A 21,408-nucleotide genomic window follows, 5' to 3' on the forward strand; every position below is an offset into this window, starting at 1 on the left:
ATTTTATCAAATCCCGTCTCCACTATGCGTGGTAACGCACCCGGCGGCCCTGCGATTCTGGACATGCTGCGCGTCTTTTTAGATCGCAGCATGTCCGTGTACCTTGCGGCAACGCTGCGCCGCCGCAAGGTATATCACAGGGCCCTATGCGAGGGGTGCGATGATGCCGGATGTGTACAATGAACACATCCGGCATCATCGCGTCACAGAAGGGGGCGGGGCTTAGGGCGGAGCGGGTTTGCCCCTCCGTCCATACCGCCGGCCATCCTGAAGGTGGACACGTACCCTTATAATAAACTCACAGAGCTGGAAAGAAGAAGGTTCCATATTCTGAAGATCGCAGTTCTGCTCTCCTGAAGTAAGTGATGATCATGGAGATACTAGAGGGATGAGAAGCAGAGATAGAGGGTATATATAATACAAAATGTATATATCTGTACATTCCTATGTTTGCTAATAGCTGGCCACTATTACATAAGAGTAGGCCATTTATTTCCCTATGATGGATCTTCTCACATCTGGATGATTTCTTATCCTTCACTACAATAATACCTTGTCCGAATCTTAAGACAGCTGTCCCTGGCTAGAAAACATCTGATGTATTCTTCTTCTACAAAATGAGAAAAATAGAATTATTTCACTATGAACTTTGTAATGAAAACCTTTTTAATGCTATTAATCTTAAATTATCAGGGTTGTAGAGCTCTTCATTAATGATGGATTATCCTCAGGATAGCTCATCCGTATCAGATTGGTGGAGATTTGGCCCCCGACACCCACTGATCAGATACTGAAGAATTGTCCTAAAGATATGCCATCACTATTGAGGTGAAACCAAAGCCATGACACTGCTCACCACATAGTGACCGCTCCTGTCTGCTGTATCATACTAGGTATAATTATAGGAGGTGAGGGAGAACACTTCCCTACATGTTTCTCTACCATTATACACATAAAACAGATTAGTATAAAAATACTTCACATATAGTCTAATACTTTATATCTGGAAACCTTGTAATGTGCAATGAGTCTTACCAAGGAGTGCGGCGAAAGCTGCCCGCTCTTCTGGCTGGGGGATGTCATCTTCTGTCTTCCTCCTCTTGGCCACTTCCTGGGTGGCAGACAGTGAACTGTGGTAGAAGAGGTAGTATAGTGTTAGGCCTCATGCACATGGTGGTACTATGGCTACACATACTTCACTTACATCCTGATGGGTGTTCTCCTCATGGGGATCTGACATTAGTTTTGTGCTTTAAATGGTATAAATATGTGTAGTGGTGATGTGTAATGGTCACTATGGATTTGTCGGTGTAAGTGTATGGATTGTGAAGACTGCAGTGATGTAACCCCATCTACTTACCACTCCTCTTCATACTGGGCGATCAGTTCTCTCTTCCGCTTTCTCATGGCCATCTTTACTCTTCTTCCTGGAAACTAACATACAGAAAAATGTAAAACCTGAACATGCAGAGCATAACTCTTTCTATAGGATCTCTAGTAGGGTAATTCTACCAACCTAATGTGTAACCCAAAACCTAACTACCACAGCCTGCATTACAAGTGTTGCAGTATTGCAGCTTTATTGGCTTGATTGGTACTGAGTTGTAATACCCAACATGACCCATTGACAGAAGTGGTGCTGTAGCTAGTAAACAAAACAAACCCTATTTTCTACCCAAAGCACCACTGCAGCATTTTGTTTACTGCTGGAGTGTTGCTTTAAATGTAAGCCCCCTGCACGTGTTCTTATTCTTCACCTTATACCGACGGTCCTCCGGTCCCTGGTGCCATCTTGTGCCAGTAACTTCTGACTGGCTGCAAGTAAGAAGTTACATAACAAAAGCTCAATACAAATCTATGAGAGCCAGAACGAGGCTCTCATAGAGATGTACTGAAAAGTGACTTCTGCGCCGCTCCATGAAACACTGGAACTGATGGCAGGTCATAATTCACAGGCGCAACACTGGAAAAGGATGAAGGGGGCTGCAGTTGAGTATGAGACAGGGGCCAGGAGAGTTACATAAAAAGCACCACTCCCGCGGTGCAGTAAAAAAAACCCGCTGCAGCGGTGCTTTAAAAAAAAACAAAAATATAATCGGTCATTTATGCCTACCCAGATTGATTTTATGTCCTATGATAAGGAAAGACTACACATATCTACATTATACTGACTGCACTCTGACCCACCATATAAACCTCTGCATATATCCGCTACCTCCCTGTATAGTAACTGATGATCCAGTACAATATTCTTCATATCTCCACTACATGTCTCATATAACTATTATATACAGGCTATTAATGGCCATGCACTTCTAAATATTGGATCTGGGAAGTTCTAGGAGAAATATGAGGCCCCGTGTTTTTCAGATTAATATTTACACATCATTATCCACATTTTAAATATTTATTCAAAGTCACCAAATTTTATCCTATTTATCCATAATCACCCCATTATCTACATTTGGGTTTTTATGGTGAAATAATTGTCTTTTTTATATGTTTTTGTATGTGATTTGTTTCAGTATAGATCCCAACTGTCAGTATCTGGAATGACATAAATCAGCAGTTTATTCATCATACAATGATCCTCACCTCTGTAGAGCGGCCGGTGGCAGCTGTATCCCAATCAGCAGGTAACGATCCGGGTATAAATCCAAAAAGTGTCGCTTCTAGGAATCAATAACGAGCCTGTCTTATCTCTAATAGAGCTATCGCAGACTGGCACCAACTGACGGTTTTTTGCTTTCTTTAAATTCAGATCCTGCGATTCTATTGGTTGATCTTTCATACACATGATGATGCATGCGGCGCTAAATTTAAAGGGAAAGCACATTCTAATAATGTTATAAAGAGATACAGTGTATTACTTTTATATCTATATTTGTAGCTTTCCTCTTTATTACAATTAGTGTTATTTGGTGAAGTTGTCATGTTATTCCATTTATTAACTGATGTTTGGGAAATGGCAGCAGTGAAAGCCGCATGTAATAATGATGACACTATAGTCATGTGATGAGAGAAGTGTGATGTGTAACATATTCACTAGATCTTCCAATGAGTATGGAGTGAGTAAGAAAATAATTGTCATCTGCTTTCTTGCTCCCTGTAAAGTCAGTATTTAACCCCCTTAGCGACAATGCCAGTTTTAATTTTTGCGTCTTTATTTCTTCCTCCACTTTTCCAAAAACTCACAACTTTTTTATCTTCCTGTCCATAGCCATATGAGGGACAAAGGGGTGCATTATACTGTGTGGACTATGGGGTGTATTATGCTGTATGGATTATAGGGTGCATTATACTGTGTGGATGACTATTTGGTGAATTATACTATGCAAAGGACAATAGGGTACATTATACTGAATGGATTATTGGTTGCATTATGCTGTATAGACCATGGGGTGCATTATAATGTATAGAATATGGGGTGCATTCTACTGTATGGACTGTGGGGTACATTATACTATACAGAGGACTATGGGGTGCATTATACTATACAGAGAACTATGGGCGCATTATGCTGTATAAACTATGGGGTGCATTATGCTGTATGGACCATGCATTGCATTATTTTGTATGGACTATGGAGTGCTTTATACTGTATAGAGGACTATGGGGTGCATTATGCTCTATGGACTATGGGATGCATTATACAATGCAGAGGGCTATCGGGTGCATTGTAATGTATGGAGTATGGGGTGCATTATACTATACAGAGGACTATGGGATGCATTATGCTGTATGGAGTATGGGGTGCATTATACTATACAGATGACTATGGGGTGAATTATACTGTATGGAGCATGTGGTACATTATACTGTGCTGAGGACCATGTGGTGCATTATAATGTATGGATGGTTTTGTGATAGTCACAGTTGGGTGATCATAAGGTGTAGGGAGCATCATACTTTTCTGGGTGTGTTTTGGGGTGGGGTACACTTGGGTCATCATACTGTGCGTGTGGAGGGTACTTTGGTGGAATTCGATATTAGAGCGCACACAGTACCAAACAGTGGATGCAAAAATAGGGACACACATGGCAGCAGTGGCTCAGCATTGGGTATCAGCAGGATAAGGAGTTTGTGCAGGTAGAGGTTAGATGTGGATGGTGCCTGAAATGTGAGAAATCATATGTATTTTTGTTGTAATCTCTGCAGCCGAGTCCTGGCTGGAGGAGCTGTCATGTCGGTCTGGGCCCGATGGAAAAGACAGGAAAAGTAAATGACTCCACCAGAAAGAACGTCAGCTATAAGTCAGCATAAATAACTGTACTATAATCCGTTATATGTTCTGCAGGACTGGTATCTACCACTATATAATCACCATACTGCGGTATTATCCATGTTGGTCTTAGGGGAAAACTCAGAAGCTTTGCCCCCCCATGAACCAAACCCCTAGCTACGCCTCTGGTTTAAACTGATAGTATTCCTTTGAGTACTAGTATAACTTGCCTAAAAGGCGAAACTTGATAGTTAAATATTTTGATCCCTTGGTTGTTGTTCAGTCCCAGTCTGGCACCAGTCTTCCCAGTGGCCCGGCAGAGGTTGCCATTTCCTTTTCCTGTACGCCAATTAAAGACCTAGAAAAAAAAATGGCAAAGCCGTCATGTGATACCATTAATAGTGCACTGTTCTACAGCCAAATTGGTTCCGAGACAACAATAGTTGAACCTGCCAAATTTTGTGCTGCTGAAAACGAATATGAAGCTTATATTTGCTGATTGCCTCTAATTTTCAAGATCCAGAGGTGATTGTAATTACCTTTCATGCAGACTTATAGAAAAATTGCGTCTTTATTTTTTCATCATCATTATTGCATTGTTAGTAGCTAGGCTAAAAACACAGACAAGCTATATAAATAGAGATCGCCAGCCATGAAAAAATAGAAAATCTTTTATTAAGTAAAAACTACACAAAAACAATTAATAAAAACAGTTAAAAGTAATGTCAAGGACTGTATCCTCCATTGGTGGGATTAAGGGGAGGGCCGCATGACTCATGAGCTCTGTCGGGCTGTATCTTGTGGTAGTAAGGTGTTAAGGTGGGCGTGAATTTATGAGGGAGGAGTATAGGGTCAGGGGGATAATGTGTGATTATTTGATTGGCTAGTGGGAGGTATCCTTGTAGGGGATACATAAGGGAGGGTCAGGTGGGGGTAGTTCATTCGGGATAGGGTTAGTGTACCTTGAATATCCCGCCCGCCTGCACTACTTGCTTTGCAGTCTTGAATGTTAAGTTATTTATTAAATTGTCACAGCAGTTGGCGGAAAAGGATGGGGGTTTTGAAGGAGGTTGTTTACACCAAAGGAGGACGGGGGAGCCCACTGCAGGGATTGGTGACTTCCATCAGTGTTAAGCGGGTGTTAAAAATGGAAATGGGCCCTACTGAGAAAGGTCTCAGCGGGACATTTTTGGTATCAGCTGGGTAACCCTGGGCCATTTTGATGCCCAGAACCCATTTGGCAAGGCTGAAGAGACCTGGTTTTGAAGGACTCCCTTTTCTATATGTCTGCACTGTGAGATCAGTGGCCCAAAGTCATTTAACCCCTTAAAAACATCAGTTACTTATTCAAATCTGTGACAATGGGCTGTATGCCCACTTTGATGCCAGCTCTGATACCAAGAACCCATTTGGGCCAGGCTGGAGGGACATGGTTTTGATGTGGAGCATCACTATCTGTGTATTCTTAGTGTGAGATCAGTGGCCCAAAGTCATTTAACCCCTTAAAAACATCAGTTACTTATTCAAGTATGTGAAAATTGGCTGTTTGCCCACTTTTATACCAGTTCTGATGCCCAGATCCTATTTGGGCCAGGCTAACGGGACTTGGGTTTGATGCGGGCCATCACTTTCTGTGTATTCTTAGTGTGAGATCAGTGGCCAAAAGTAATTTAACTCCTTAAAAACATCATTTACTTATTCACATATGTGAAAATTGGCTGTTTGTCCACTTTGATGCCAGGTCTGATGCCCAGAACCCATTTTGGCCAGGCTAGAGGGACCTGGGTTTGATGCAGGGTATCACTATCTGTGTATTCTTAGTGTGCGATCAGTGGCCCAAAGTCATTTAACCCCTTAAACACACCAGTTACTTATTCAAATGGCCAAAATCAACTGCCCACTTTGATGCCAGTTCTGATGCCCAGAACGCATTTGGGCCAGGCTGGAGAGACCTGGGTTTGATGTGGGGCTCCCTGTTCTATATATCTGCAGTGTGATATCAGTGGCCCAATCATTTAACCCTTTCATTAACGCCATTCAGTGCAAACTTTGATGCCCAGTGAGATGTACCGTCCCTGCCCACAAACACTTGTCCATGTGTCCGTGGTTAGGTGGACTTTCCCTGTAACAGCATTGTTGAGGGCACGGGTAATGTTGTGGGACACATGCTGGTGTAATGCCGGTATGGCACACCAGGAGAAATAGTGGCGACTGGGGACCGAATACCTTGGGATGGCCGCCGCCATCAGGTTGCGGAAAGCTTCCGCCTTAACGAGCTTAAAAGGCAGCATTTCTAGCGCAAGCAGAACAGAAATATTAGAATTTAGGACTGTGGCCTTTGGGGCGTTGGCTGGGTATTTGCGCTTACGTTCCAAAGACTGGGTTATAGACAACTGAAGGCTCTGCTGGGACAAGGACGTGAACGGGCTCGATGATGGTGCTGCTTGACTGTGGGCCACAACAGGTGCAGGGCTAAAGGCATCTTTACATGCACTGTACTGGGGATTGGCTTCTACGCAAAACAGTGGATAAAGCAGTGGTGTGACCTGCAGACCGTGTTCCTGGAGCCTGGGGTCCGGCTTATGCGGGCATGGCAGGTGCTGCAAGTGGCCTGTTAGGGGTTATCTGCAGAGTCTTTAAAAAATAGCCAGACTCGGGAAGATCTAACAGTTGGAATGGCAACTTCGCTCATGTTGGTGTTACGGGGAACGGATGCACGCCTTCTGTCTCTGGCCACAAAACTGCTTCTTCCTGTCTGTTGGGGGGATATGCCTCCTTCCCCATTTGTGCTGCTGTCCTCGCTATGCATGTCCTCCTGCCAGGTTGGGTCAGTCACTATGTCATCCACCACCTCATCTTCCACATCCTCACCTTGCTCCTCTTCCTGACTTTTTGGCAATTGTGTCTCCTCATTGTCCACCTCTTGTGACACTTTCCCACCATCACCTTCGTGTGACCTGGGCTGGTCAAAGCTTTGGGCAGCTCTACATGCAATCTCATCTGTCCCCACTTCAAGTTGACCGGCCGAGAGTTCTAAATCTTGAAATGGAAAACTGAACAGCTCTTCAGAGTGTCCAAGTGTGGGATCAGTTGTCTCAGTGCACTCGGCATGGTGGGAGGAACGAGGATCTGGGTGAGGAATATCAGGGCCACACTCATGGCTACTCACACTTGACTGTGTGGAAGACATGGTGGTGGTGGTGGTGGTGGCTAAGTGACTGGAAGCATTATCCGCTATCCAACCAACAACCGTTTCACACTGCTCTGGCTTCAATAGTGGTGTGCTGCGGTCCCCTAGAAACTGGGACAGGAAGGTTGAGCGAGAAGATGTGGGTCTCTTCCTCTGCATGCACCAACATCATCACGTCCACTTCCCCATCCCTTGCCCTTTGCCTTGCCCATTTTAAATGGACTACTGCACTATTTCAAATGCTCAACACAAATGTATTTAATAGTACTTATCAGTATGCCTGCAAATCTACAATTTTTCAGACCCAAACACCAGGCAGGCCTCATACATAACAGACTGTATTCAATTTAGGGGGGCTTTTTTGTGAAGTTAATTTATGCAAAATAGTGCTGTATATAAGTAGAGTAACAGACAGCAAAAAAAGTGGTCCACTGGCCTACAATGCCCAAACTTGGAGCACGCAGATATATGAGGCCTGTCACGGAAATAATACACTGCCAAATATGTGGCCTGTATTTTCTTTAAGGGAAAATAATGCTGTTTATAATTAGGGTTACAGACAGCAAGAACTCTGGAAAAAAAAAATTATTTTTACGGCTCTACTTTATAAACTTCTGTGAAGCACTTGGGGGTTCAAAGTGATCACCACACATCTAGATACGTTCCTTAGGGGGTCTACTTTCAAAAATGATTTTTCGCCCCTAATTTTTTATTTTCCCAAGGGTAACAGGACAATTTGTCCTGAGTATGCCGATACCCCATATGTGGAAGAAAACTACTGTATGGGCGCATGGCAGAGCTCGGAAGGGAAGAAGTGGCGTTTTGGAATGCAGACTTTGATGGAATGGTCTGCGGGCATCACGTTGCGTTTGCAGAGCCCCTGATGTACCTAAACAGTAGAAACCCCCCCACACGTGACCCCATTTTGGAAACTAGACACCCAAGGAACTAATCTAGATTGTTGTGATCACTTTGAACCCCCAAGTGTTTCACGAAAGTTTATAACGCAGAGCCGTGAAAATAAAAATTCTTTTTTTTCCACAAAAATGATTTTTAGCCCCCAGTTTTGTATTTTTTGTCCAATTTGTTCTGAGTACGCAGATACCCCATATGTGGAGGTAAACCACTGTTTGGGCGCACGGCAGAGCTCGGAAGGGAAGGAGCACCGTTTCACTTTTTCAACGCAGAATTGTATGGATTGAGATCGGATGTCATGTCGCGTTTGGAGAGCCCCTGGTGTGCCTAAATAGTGGAAACCTCCCAATTCTAACTCCAACCCTAACCCAAACACACCCCTAAGCCTAATCCCAACCCTAACCACAACCCTAACCCCAACACAACCCTAACTCCAACACACCCCTAACCCTAATCCCAACCGTATCCTGAACACACCCCTAACCCTAATCCCAAACACATCCATACCCCTAACCCTGACACACCCCTAACCCAACCGTAAATGTAATCCAAATCCTAACTTTAGCCCCAACCCGAACTTTAGCCTCAATCCTAATGTTAGCCCCAACCATAACCCTAACTTTAGCCCCAACCATAACCCTAACTTTAGCCCCAACCCTAAATTTAGCCACAACCCTAACTTTTGCCCCAACCCTAACCTTAACTTTAGCCCCAACCCTAACTTTAGCCCCAACCCTAACTTTTGCCCCAACCCTAACCCTAACTTTAGCCCCATCCCTAACTTTAGCCCCTACCCTAACCCTATCTCTAATGGGAAAATGAAAATAAATACTTTTTTTATTTTATTATTTTTCCCTAACTAAGGCGGTGATTATGGGAGGTTTGATTTATTATTTATAGCTGGTTTTTATAGCGGGTTTTTATGTTTGCCAGCTGTCACACACTAAAAGACGCTTTTTATTGCAAAAAATATTTTTTGCGTTACCACATTCTGAGAGCTATAATTTTTTCATATTTTGGTTCACAGAGTCATGTGAGGTCTTGTTTTTTGCGGGACGAGTTGACATTTTTATTGGTATAATTTTTGGGCACATGACATTTTTTGTTTGCTTTTTTTAAAACAGCTATTCATGAATTTCTTTTGGGGGGGTGTTTATACCGTTCCATGTCTGGTAAAATTGATAAAGCAGTTTTATTCTTCGAGTCAGTACGATTACAGCGATACCTCATTTATATCATTTTTTTATGTTTTGGCGCTTTTATACAATCAAAACTATTTTATAGAAAAAATAATTATTTTTGCATCGCTTTATTCTGAGGGCTATAACTTTTTTATTTTTTCGCTTATGATGTTGTATAGTGGCTCGTTTTTTGCTGGACAAGATGATGTTTTTTTCGGCAGTACAATATTTATGTCCGTCTTTTTGATCGCGTATTATTCCACTTTTTGTTCGGCAGTATGATGATAAATCATTGTTTTTTGCCTAGTCTTTTTTTTTTTAAATTTTTTATGGTGTTCACTGAAGGGGTTAACTAGTGGGACAGTTTTATAGGTCGGGTGGATACGGACACGGCGATACTAAATATGTGTACTTTTATTTTTATTTTATTATTTACATAAAGAAATGTGATTATTGGAACAATATTTTTTATTATTATTATTTATTTAGGTGTTTTTTTTTTTTTTTTACACACATGTAAATATTTTTTTTTTACTTTTTTACTTTGTCCCAGGGTGGGACATCACTATGTAGTGTCAGATCGCTGATGACTTTGACAGGCACTGCAGAAGGCTTGCAAGCCACCTCCCTGCAGGACCCGGAAGACGCCCCGTGGCCATCTTGGATCCGGGGCCTGCAGGGAGGAGGACGGAGGAGACGCTCAGAGCAACGCGATCACATCGCGTTGCTCCGAGGGTCTCAGGGAAACACGCAGGGAGCCCCCTCCCTGCGCGATGCTTCCCTAGGCTGCCGGAACGCTTCGGTCATGTCAGTGGGCGCCCCGGTGCGCAGGTACGTCAGAAACCATGAGGAGCTGTGTGTATATAAGTTTAAGAAAGCACATGGTGTGCAAAGCTGTTGGAGATCTGCAGTTTTGGATGGGTATCGTTCCCCACTGCAATCCAGGACACACTCTTCTAATTTAGTGTGATCCTCATACTTCTGATTCATTATTCAGATAAGTCTTTGTGAACTGATATTGAGTATGTCTCCTGATGAACCGACCTCTTGGAAACATGTCGAGATGAACATGCTTAATGCTTTATGGCTGTGACCTATATATATATCTCTTCATGTTAATTAAGATATATCATGCATTATGAAAGGGAATTGTCAGTAATATTAGTTTGATTATTTTGGGTACTGTAAATCTGGGTGGTACCCAATATGATGTATAAATATCTACCTTTGCTATTTGATTAAGGGCATACTGTGTTGATGCCGGTTTTTGAATGTCCCTAAGCTCTTCCCCAGCTAAGGACCCAAGGGCTTATCAGGGTTAGAGGATGACGAGCGGGGGCGCCACTTGCGCAGGTTTATAGGGTGCCAACCTCCGCAGGCAGGTAGGGCAAACCTTGGTACAGTGTATTAGTAAACAGTTATATTCCCCATTGCTCATTATTATATTGTTTATAATGTATATATATATTATATGTATATATATTGTTTATTATGTGCAATAATAGGAAGTGTGCAATATATCTGAACACATGATATTGCACTGGGAAGTGTGCACTATATCTGAGCACACGATATTGCACTGGGAAGTGTGCAATATATCTGAGCACACGTTATTGACTATTATTGTTGGCAGTTCCATTTATTTGTTGTCTGAATTGTATGGTCTGTTGTTTGAATTTCTGTCCTCTCCATCACGACAGGGCCCTTTAGGGTGAATTAGGGAGAGCCTACGTTGAGCGAGGGCGCCACTGCGCGGGAGTTAGGGTGCCAACCTTTGCGGCAAGGTAGGGTACAGATAGTTTGTTAACCAGGGATATTGTGCACCCTGTATCTTTCAGCCAAACAATTTACATTATTTTATGGCCGTGTGTGTAATGTGGTTGTTATTTTATTATATGATTTATTAAATGCTAAGTCTTATTGTGTTTATTTAGTTTATTTCTTGTATATAGTGCTTTATGTCGGTGAATAATATTAAGTTTTTTGGCACTTTCATTCTATGTTCTGTGAAATAATACGATTTATTTATGGCGGGTTTTCTATCTGGGACTATTAATAGGGACCAATGGGTGGCCGATGCTCTTGATGCCTTCTCTGAACTAGAGGAGGAAAGTGGTACCAAAAATACTGATTTGAGGAGCCTCTTTAATAATTTGACTACCTGTTATAAAGATAATATTCATTCCTGGTGGGAAGCACAGTCACTGGAAAACTACATTAAAAACAAGATTGAACCTAAGAGTCTTAGGATCTCCATTACAACAGCACGTAGGGCTAGATCCACTGATCTCCTTAAAAGGTGGGAGACTGAACTCACTGAGAGTTCTTTAACCCCTTTCTGACCACGGACGGGATAGTACGTCCGAGGTCAGAACCCCCGCTTTGATGCGGGCTCCGGCGGTGAGCCCGCATCAAAGCCGGGACATGTCAGCTGTTTTTTACAGCTGACATGTGCCCGCAATAGCGGCGGGTGGAATCGCGATCCACCTGCCACTATTGACTAGTTAAATGCCGCTGTCAAATGCTGACAGCGGCATTTAACTAGTGATTCCGGCCATCAGGACGAAAATGCGCGCATTGCTGACCCCCGTCACGTGATCGGGGGTCAGCGATGCGTCGGCATGACAACCAGAGGTCTATTGAAGACCTCTATGGTTGTTGATGCTGGATTGCTGTGAGCGCCACCCTGTGGTCGGCGCTCATAGCAATGCAGCAATTCTACTACATAGGGGCGATCTGAGCATAACCCCTACTGTATGTAGCAGAGCCAATCAGGCTATGCCAGCTTCTAAAACCTACAAGAGAAAAAAGTAAGCAAAAACCCTGATGTAACTAAGTAAAAAAGCGAAAGTTCATTTAAATAACACAGAGCTTTTAGTAATACTGTTTTTAAAACAAAAAATAGCACAAAAGCCATCCCACCTCGTCAAGGTAACTCTGATAGGGACAGTCCTACACTGTCTAATTTTAAAACCTTACCATGTGTCAATGTTGACCTCAGTGTGAATAAGGGCAGACAAAAGGACTGGGCCCAACCAGTGAAACACCAGACTGTGGAAGCCTTATATGTAATCTCTAGCTCAGAAAAAGGGAGGCCACACCCTGGCTTGCACAGAATGCAACAATTTCACACTTTCGCTTTTTTACTTAGTTACATCAGGGTTTTTGCTTACTTTTTTCTCTTGTAGGTTTTAATGTTTTGTGGCCAATGTGAACATGCGTTTAACCTTTGCATGTGTGCCAACTCAAGTTAAGCTCAATTTTTGTGTTTCTTTTCTATGTCAGCTTCTAGCCTCCCATGGAGGCTATTGAAGCATGGCAAAAGTTAAAAAAATGTTTTAAAAAATATGAAAAAAAAAAATAAAAAGTTTAAATCACCCCCCTTTCGCCCCATTCAAAATAAAACAATAAAAAAAATCAAATATACACATATTTGGTATCGCTGTGTTCAGAATCGCCCGATCTATCAATAAAAAAAAAAGGATTAACCTGATCGCTGAACGGCGTAGCGTGAATAAAATTTAAAACACCAGATTTACGTTTTTTGGTCTCTGCAACATTGCATTAAAATGCAATAACGGGCGATCAAAGGAACGTATCTGCACCAAAATGGTATCATTAAAAACATAAGCTCCACACGCAAAAAATAAGCCCTCACCCAACCCCAGATCACGAAAAATGGAGACGCTACGGGTATCAGAATATTGCACAATTTTATTTTTGTTTTAGCAAACTTTTTTTTTTTTACCACTTAGATAAAAAATAACCTAGACATGTTTGGTGTCTATGAACTCGTAGTGATGATGGTAGGTCAGTTTAGCATTTAAAGAACCTAGCTAAAAAGCCAGACAAAAAACAATTGCACTTTTTTTGCAATTTCACCGCACTTGGAATTTTTTTTCCTGTTTTCTAGTACACGACATGCTAAAACCAATGATGTCGTTCAAAAGTACAACTTGTCCCACAAAAAATAAGCCCTCACATGGCCATATTGAAGAAAAATATAAAAGTTATGGCTCTGGGAAGGAGGAGAGAAAAAAACAAACGCAAAACCGAAAAAAAGCTAGGGTCATGAAGGGGTTAAGATTTATGACAATCTTGTTAGAGGAAGAAAAGAAAACCTTGGAGACCATCTCTAAGAAACTAGCGGATCTAGTGGAGGAGGTTCTTAAATTCAAGACACATTCGGATTTCACCAGAAGGGAAGCTACTCTTCAAACAACTATCGAGCAGTTTCAGAGTGAGACTAAAGCTAGGAAACACAAACAGTTCACTTTGGACATTCCCGAATTTCAAGAAAAAAGGATTTATACTTTTTTGCAGGAGGATAGGAGAGTGCAGGCTACGACTGATATATCATCTTCGGACATTGATTCATCAGACACAGATAGCGGGTCGTCTGGTTTCCTTGAAGGAAGTGGGATTTTTGGAGGAACATGTAGAAGGAACAATAGGCAAAAATGGGAAAGACAGGAACGCAGGGGGTATATGGTCACGAGAAACAGCTACAGGAGGGATTTGTCCCCTTCAGGACCCTCTTCATCATCTTCCTTGTCATTTTTTAGAGAAAAAGAAGGCTATGGATTCGGATCCTCTGAAAGAGAAGGAGGACAACAAAACCAAAAAGTAATGGAGGAGAATAGGATTATTAACCTTTCCTCTTACCTCTTAAGTGATCTGGAAAAATCTGTCCTATTCAGGGATCTCTCATTTGTTCACACAAATCGTTTTGATGAGTTTTGATGGGTAAAGGATATCAATTTATTTGTGAGAAAGATTAGATGGAGAAAATTCTTTAAAAACCATGATCGAGCTCATTGTGAATCCTTGGGGGTGACTGAAGAAGACCTACCAAGTGTGAGAGTATTGACTGACCTTTTGAGAGAAAATGAGAGACCAATGGATTTGGGCCCGTTCACTGATCTCAAACCCAAAAGTAGAAGAATTCCCCCTTAGGAGGGCCATGATAGTATTGAGATATTTTGAGATTAGTAGTGGAGGAGTTAGAGAGGATAGGCATTATGGGAGGCAAATATTATTCTAATCTGACAAGAGGGGAAAGGGAAGCACTCGATGGACTTGCCACCAGGAAAGAATGCGTGTTCAAACCCTCTGTTAAAGGGGGAAACTTGGTGGTTTTGGACCTCAGTCAATATCAGGTTATGTGTGAGATCATTCTTAAAGATGTATTAACTTATAAACCACTGAAAACGGATCCTTCAGTAGAGTTTATGAATGTTCTCAAAATATTATTGACTGAAGCAAATGATATTGGGTCAATATCTAAGAATGAGTATGACTTTATGTACCCTAGGTTTCCAGTGCTGGCTGTTTTTTATTCACTACCAAAGGTCCATAAATGCCTCAGCCCTTTAAAAGGTCACCCAATGGTGGCTGGGATTGACTCTATTACCCTGAATTCAAGTGTTTACATTGATAAGTTACTTAGGCCTTTTGTCACCTCGTTGCCTTGGTATATTAGGGATTCATCAGATCTCCTCCTCAAGCTGGACGACATTGTTCTGCGTGATGATGTACATTTGGCCTCTATTGATGTGGAGGCACTATACAGTAATATCCCACATGATAAGGGATTGCAGGTAGTCAATTTTTTTTCTTAGGTCAAGGGGAGCACATCTGTCCTGACATAATCAATTTGTTATTGGGCTATGTGAATTTGTGCTTAAGCATAACTTTTTTGTGTTTGGCAGCAGGTTCTTCTACAACTCAGGGGTACCGCTATGGGGAGCCCCTGTGCCCCCACTTATGCTAACTTCTTCCTGGGCTGGTGGGAGGACCAAGCTGTTTTTGGAGAGGATGAGACCTGGTGGAAACCCCAGATATTATTCTGGGGCAGGTACATAGACAATGTACTGATTTTCTGGTATGGTAATGCGGTCTCCTACAATTTTGTGAGTGAGTTGAAAAACAATGAGATTCGTCTGAAGTTGACCTATGAGTTCCAATACGAATCCATTCATTTTTTGGATCTAAAAATCTCTAGGAATAGCATAGGTCAGATTGTTGTTGAAACCTTTTATAAGCCCACGGCTACGAATAATTGCGCTAGGAGAGTCATCACCCACACAGCTTGAGAAGGGGAATACCGAAGGGCCAATATTTACATGTTAGGAGGAATTGTTCAAAAGATGCTAATTTTTTTCGACAGGCCAGGGATTTAAGGGACAAATTTATGGATAGAGCATACCCTCTTGGGGTTCTAAATGATGCCTTTAAATCTTCAAGCACAAAGGAAAGAAGCTCACTGCTTGTGATTAAGACTTTAGAGGAGAAAAGTAATGATCTCAGGATCGTGGGTACTTTTGACAATCAATCATATGAGGTTAAAAATGCTATTCGGAAATATTGGGGTATCCTTAAAATGGATCCGGATTTATGTGATATTATTCCCGATTCCCCACTAATCACATATAGAAGGGGAGATCAATCCGCGACCAATTGGTTCATAGTGCCTTTTCTCCTCTAAAACATCTCCTACCTGGTTTGAGAATAAACAGAATAGTACTTTCAAATGTGGAAAATGTAAGTTTTGCAAGTATGTCTCCAGAGTCCACACTTTTACTAGTTCCCACACGAGAAAGGTGTATGATATCAGACACTTTGCTAACTGTAAGATGGAGGGGGTTATTTACCTGTTCCAGTGTAGCTGCCCTAAGGATTATGTAGGCAAGACCAAACGGGAGCTACGTAGAAGGGTGGGGGAGCACATAGGGGACATACAAAATGGACGCAATACCCTATATCAAATCATGTTAGGGGTATACACGGAGGTGACTTGAACTGTTTCAGTTTTTCTGTGATGGAAGTGGTGACACCATCAGTGCGAGGTGGGGATTGGGATCGACTAATTCTCCAGAAAGAAGCAAAATAGATTTTTCGCATGAAGAGCATTACACCACAGGGCTTGAATGACCAATTGCAATTTGGTTGCTTAGTGTAGATATTTTTAAGCCTATTACCTTAGAAAGTCTCTTATGGATCTAAATCCCTTGACCCATTGCCCCTAATGGGTTTAGGTCAGTATTATGTATTCTTTATCATATTATTCCTCTATTGTGTAAATTCATATCATTACAGCCTAAGCATTCAGAAGGGGTCTTTGGCTCCTATTACAATTGGTTTTCTGACATTAGCTCTTTCTAGCTGCGCAAAATGGAGCGCATATGCTTTCCAGAGAAGGAGAGAATGGATATTTGTAATGCGCCTGCGCACTGTGAAATGCATTTGCGTTCCACATATGATATATAAATATCTACCTTTGCTATTTGATTAAGGGCATACTGTATTGATGTCGGTTTTTGAATGTCCCTAAAGGTTAGACGACGAGCGGGGGCGCCACTTGCACAGGTTCATAGGGTGCCAACCTCCGCAGGCAAGTAGGGCAAACCTAGGTATAGTGTATTAGTAAACAGTTATATTCCCCATTGCTCATTATTATATTGTTGAAGGGAATAGGTGCAATAATGGAAAGTGTGTAGTATACCTGAGCACAAGATATTGCACTGGGAAGTGTGCAATATATCTGAGCACACGTTATTGATTATTGTTGACAATTCCGTTTATTTGTTGTCTGAATTGTATGGTCTGTTTTTTTAATTTTTGTCCTCTCCATCACGACAGGGCCCATTAGGGTGAATTAGGGAGAGCCTATGCTGAGCGGGGGCGCCACTGCGCATGACTTAGGGTGCCAACCTCTGCAGCACAGCAAGGTAGGGTACAGATGGTTTGTTAACCAGGGATATTGTGCACCCTTTATCTTTCAGCCAAACAATGGACATTGTTTTATGGCCGTGTGTGTAATGTGGTTGTTATTTTATTATATGATTTATTAAATGCTAAGTCTTATTGTGTTTATTCAGTTTATTTTTTGTATATAGTGCTTTATGTTGGTGAATAATATAGAGGTCTTAAAGGGCTAGAAAAGAGGACCTGCTATTTACTTTCTAGAAACAGCAGTCCAAAATCATTCACATAAATAATATAATTTGCATCATTTGCTGCAATACCAGACACAGCCCACAAACAGAAATTGTGTTCTTTCTAGAGAAGCTGGCCCTCTTTTCTATTCCTAAACAAACTTTAAAATAAAGAGCTTTTTTCAGACTGAAAACTGTTTTGGGTATACCTTGTTTGTTAATAATAAGGATTATTCAGAAGTAAAAGAAAGGTTGAATGATTGATATCTAATTTGTAATAATCTGGCTTACACAACACAAAAAATATTAGCATGAAGACAGACATACAGTGGGGGAAATAAGTATTTGATCCCTTACTGATTTTGTATGTTTGCCCACTGACAAAGACATGAACAGTCTATAATTTTAAGGGTAGGTTAATTTTAACATTGAGAGATAAAATATAAAAAATAAAATCCAGAAAATCACATTGTAACAAATTATATAAATTTATGTAGTTGGAAATATGGGTGGCTCTGGAAAAAATACTCAAATTAAATAGAAAAAAGAAGGACAATGTTGAGTAGTTGCATTGCAAAAACATTTTACTAACTAAACATTTCCTTTAAAAATCTTAGCTGACAACATTTTAAATATCCTGTTTATTCGAAGAAAGGACTTGAAGGTTTAACTATAGCTTCACAAATCCTGACAACAAGATGAAAAGAAACACCTATTTCCGAGGCCGGGTTTGACAATAATTGCTAGCTCAGTGCCAAGATTTGTAATCCACACACCGCTTGATTCAATTGGAAATTTCAATCAACAATTAGGTTGGCAGCCATTTGCTTCAAAACAGTGTGATGATTACTGCTAATTATTGTCATGTTGATCTGTGCTAAATACGTTTGTCATTATTTGCATCTTACTTCAAAGGGATACATTTTTATTACCTGCTAATTTGGCTGAACCAAGTGCCACTTACTATTGTGACATAGGACACAAATTTGCAGGCTTTGTATCTATCATTGTACATGCAGATATTTAAATCTCAAGCCTTACCTCTTGCTGGTGGGGTTTTTTACATTGCAAATTATCATCACAGGGTTTACCTCACTTTGTGCTCCATCTTCCCAAAGAATAAACTTCTTGTCTTGGAAGTTTTAGAAAAAGAAAATGGATTGCAATTTAACCTTCAAAGGCAAGACAATATTTGATTTCTACATGTTGGTATTGCTTTGGTCATCCCCTACTCCTCCCACTCCACCTCTGTTTCTGGCAAGCAGTGATCAGTTGGTAGAATAATCATTTAATCAGAACTGTTCTGTTTTGGTTCTGGTCTTTGGATTCTGAATTGGGAGCTCCAATCCAGTGGCGTAGCCAGAGTCTGATAGGCCCTGGGGCAAGTTTGCCTCCCATCTTCAATACACATATATACGCCATCCTTCCCGAAATTTATGTCCCTCATCCTGGTATATGTGTCCCTCATCCTGGTGTGTGCCTGTGTGAATATATATATATATATATGTGCTCAAAAAAATAAAGGGAGCACTTAAACTACAGAATATAACTCCAAGTAAATCAAACTTCTGTGAAATCAAACTGTCCACTTAGGAAGCAACACTGTTTGACAATCAATTTCACATGCTGTTGTGCAAATAGAATAGACAACAGATGGAAATTATCAAGACACACTCAATAAAGGAGTGGTTCTGCAGGTGGGGACCACAGACCACATCTCAGTACCAATGCTTTCTGGCTGATGTTTTGGTCACTTTTGAATGTTGGTTGTGCTTTCACACTTGTGGTAGCATGAGATGGACTCTACAACACACACAAGTGGCTCAGGTAGTGCAGCTCATCCAGGATGGCACATCAATGCGAGCTGTGGCAAGAAGGTTTGCTGTGTCTGTCAGCATAGTGTCCAGAGGCTGGAGGCGCCACCAGGAGACAGGCCAGTACACCAGGAGACGTGGAGGGGGCCGTAGGAGGGTAGCAACCCAGCAGCAGGACCGCTACCTCAGCCTTTGTGCAAGGAGGAACAGGAGGAGCACTACCAGAGCCCTGCAAAATGACCTCCAGCAGGCCACAAATGTGCATGTGTCTGCACAAATGGTTAGAAACTGACTCCATGAGGATGGTCTGAGCTCCCAACGTCCACAGATGGGGGTTGTGCTCACAGCTCAACACCATGCAGGACGATTGGCATTTGCCACAGAACACCAGGATTGTCAAATTTGCCACTGGCGCCCTGTGCTCTTCACAGATGAAAGCATGTTCACACTGAGCACATGTGACAGGCGTGACAGAGTCTGGAGATGCTGTGGAGAGCGATCTGCTGCCTGCAACATCCTTCATCATGACCGGTTTGGCAGTGGGTCAGTAATGGTGTGGGGTGGCATTTCTTTGGAGGGCCGCACAGCCCTCCATGTGCTCGCCAGAGGTAGCCTGACTGCCATTAGGTACCGAGATGAGGTCCTCAGACCCCTTGTGAGACCATATGCTGGTGCGGTTGGCTCTGGGTTCTTCCTAGTGCAGGACAATGTCAGACCTCATGTGGCTGGAGGGTGTCAGCGGTTCCTGCAAGATGAAGGCATTCAAGCTATGGACTGGCCTGCCTATTCCCTGGACCTGAATCCGATTGAACACATCTGGGACATCATGTCTCACACCATCCACCAACGTCACATTGCACCACAGACTGTCCAGGAGTTGGCAGATTCTTTGGTCCAGGTCTGGGAGGAGATCCGTCAGGACTCCATCCGCCGCCTCATCAGGAGCATGCCCAGGCATTGAAGGGAGTTCATGCAGGCACATGGAGGCAACACACACACAAAAGAACATCATTTCCTTGTCTCGAGTCATTTCCACTGAAGTTGGATCAGCCTGTAATTTGATTTTCCACTTTGATTTTGAGTATCATTCCAAATCCAGACCTCCATGGGATATTCATTTTGATTTACATTGATCATTTTTAGGTTTTATTGTTTTCAACACATTCCACTATGTAATGAATAAAGATTTGCAACTGAAATATTTCATTCAGTGATATCTAGGATGTGGGATTTTAGTGTTCCCTTTATTTTTTGAGCAGTGTATATCCCCAATCCTGGTATATGTTGCCTATCATGGGGCCCCATTTTGGTATATATCCCCCATCCTGGTACGTGTCCTCCATTCTGCCACACTTCTTTAATGTATAAAAAAAAATAAAACATTTTACTCACCAGGGGTTTACATAGAAGTCAGGGGGCCACATAACATAAGTATAATGCACTCCCAACAGTCCTCCATATAGTATAACGCACAGCTCATAGTGCTCCCTGTAGTGTAATAGTCCTCCGGATAGTGTAATGCACCCCCCATAGTCCTCCATATACACTGATAAGCAAAAGGGTAACAATGTTTTGAACTTTTGACTTGCAGGCTCAATATCTCACCATCCACTACTGCATCGAACTTGAGACTACTATGATTTTATAGATCATCTTGGCTATCTCATACATAAATTTGAATTGCAACTATGTTACGCCTCTGATCCCATCTAAATCCTGTGCAAAAGATTAATTGAATTTAACTCCATCAATCAAAACAATTCATTTTGCATAACTTTTATCCAATATTAAGTCACATCAGTGTGCACTAGAAACACGTTTACAAATGCTTGGATACAGCACTCTGTGAACCTTTTGTTGCTTACCCTCCTTGAGGAGTGTGTCAATGACTGCCTTCTGGACATCTGTCAAGTCAGCAGTCTTCCCCATGATTGTTTACCCCACTGAAACATACTAAGGGACATTTTTTAAAGGCTTAGTAAGCCTTTGCAGGTGTTTTTTGGTAATTCTAATTTACTGAGATAATGACTTTTGGGTTTTCATTGGCTGTAAGTAGTGATGAGCTAGTGTATTCGTTGCTCGGGTTTTGCCGAGCACACTCGGGTGACCTCCAAGTATTTATGACTGCTCGGAGATTTAGTTTTCATCG

At 41.8% G+C, this 21,408-nt stretch overlaps 1 long non-coding RNA gene across 1 annotated transcript; it reads right to left on the reverse strand.

Annotated features, from left to right (window-relative positions):
• Positions 1-1,035: 1,035 nt before the first annotated feature.
• LOC143814068 (uncharacterized) lies at positions 1,036-2,711 on the reverse strand. The gene is made up of 3 exons (XR_013223632.1): positions 2,596-2,711; positions 1,361-1,434; positions 1,036-1,130 (listed from the first exon to the last, which is right to left on the reverse strand). It is a non-coding gene; the product is annotated as an uncharacterized LOC143814068 (long non-coding RNA).
• Positions 2,712-21,408: the final 18,697 nt, after the last annotated feature.

This window comes from Ranitomeya variabilis, chromosome 1 (genome assembly GCF_051348905.1).
Source record: "Ranitomeya variabilis isolate aRanVar5 chromosome 1, aRanVar5.hap1, whole genome shotgun sequence".
Classification (NCBI taxonomy): domain Eukaryota; kingdom Metazoa; phylum Chordata; class Amphibia; order Anura; family Dendrobatidae; genus Ranitomeya; species Ranitomeya variabilis.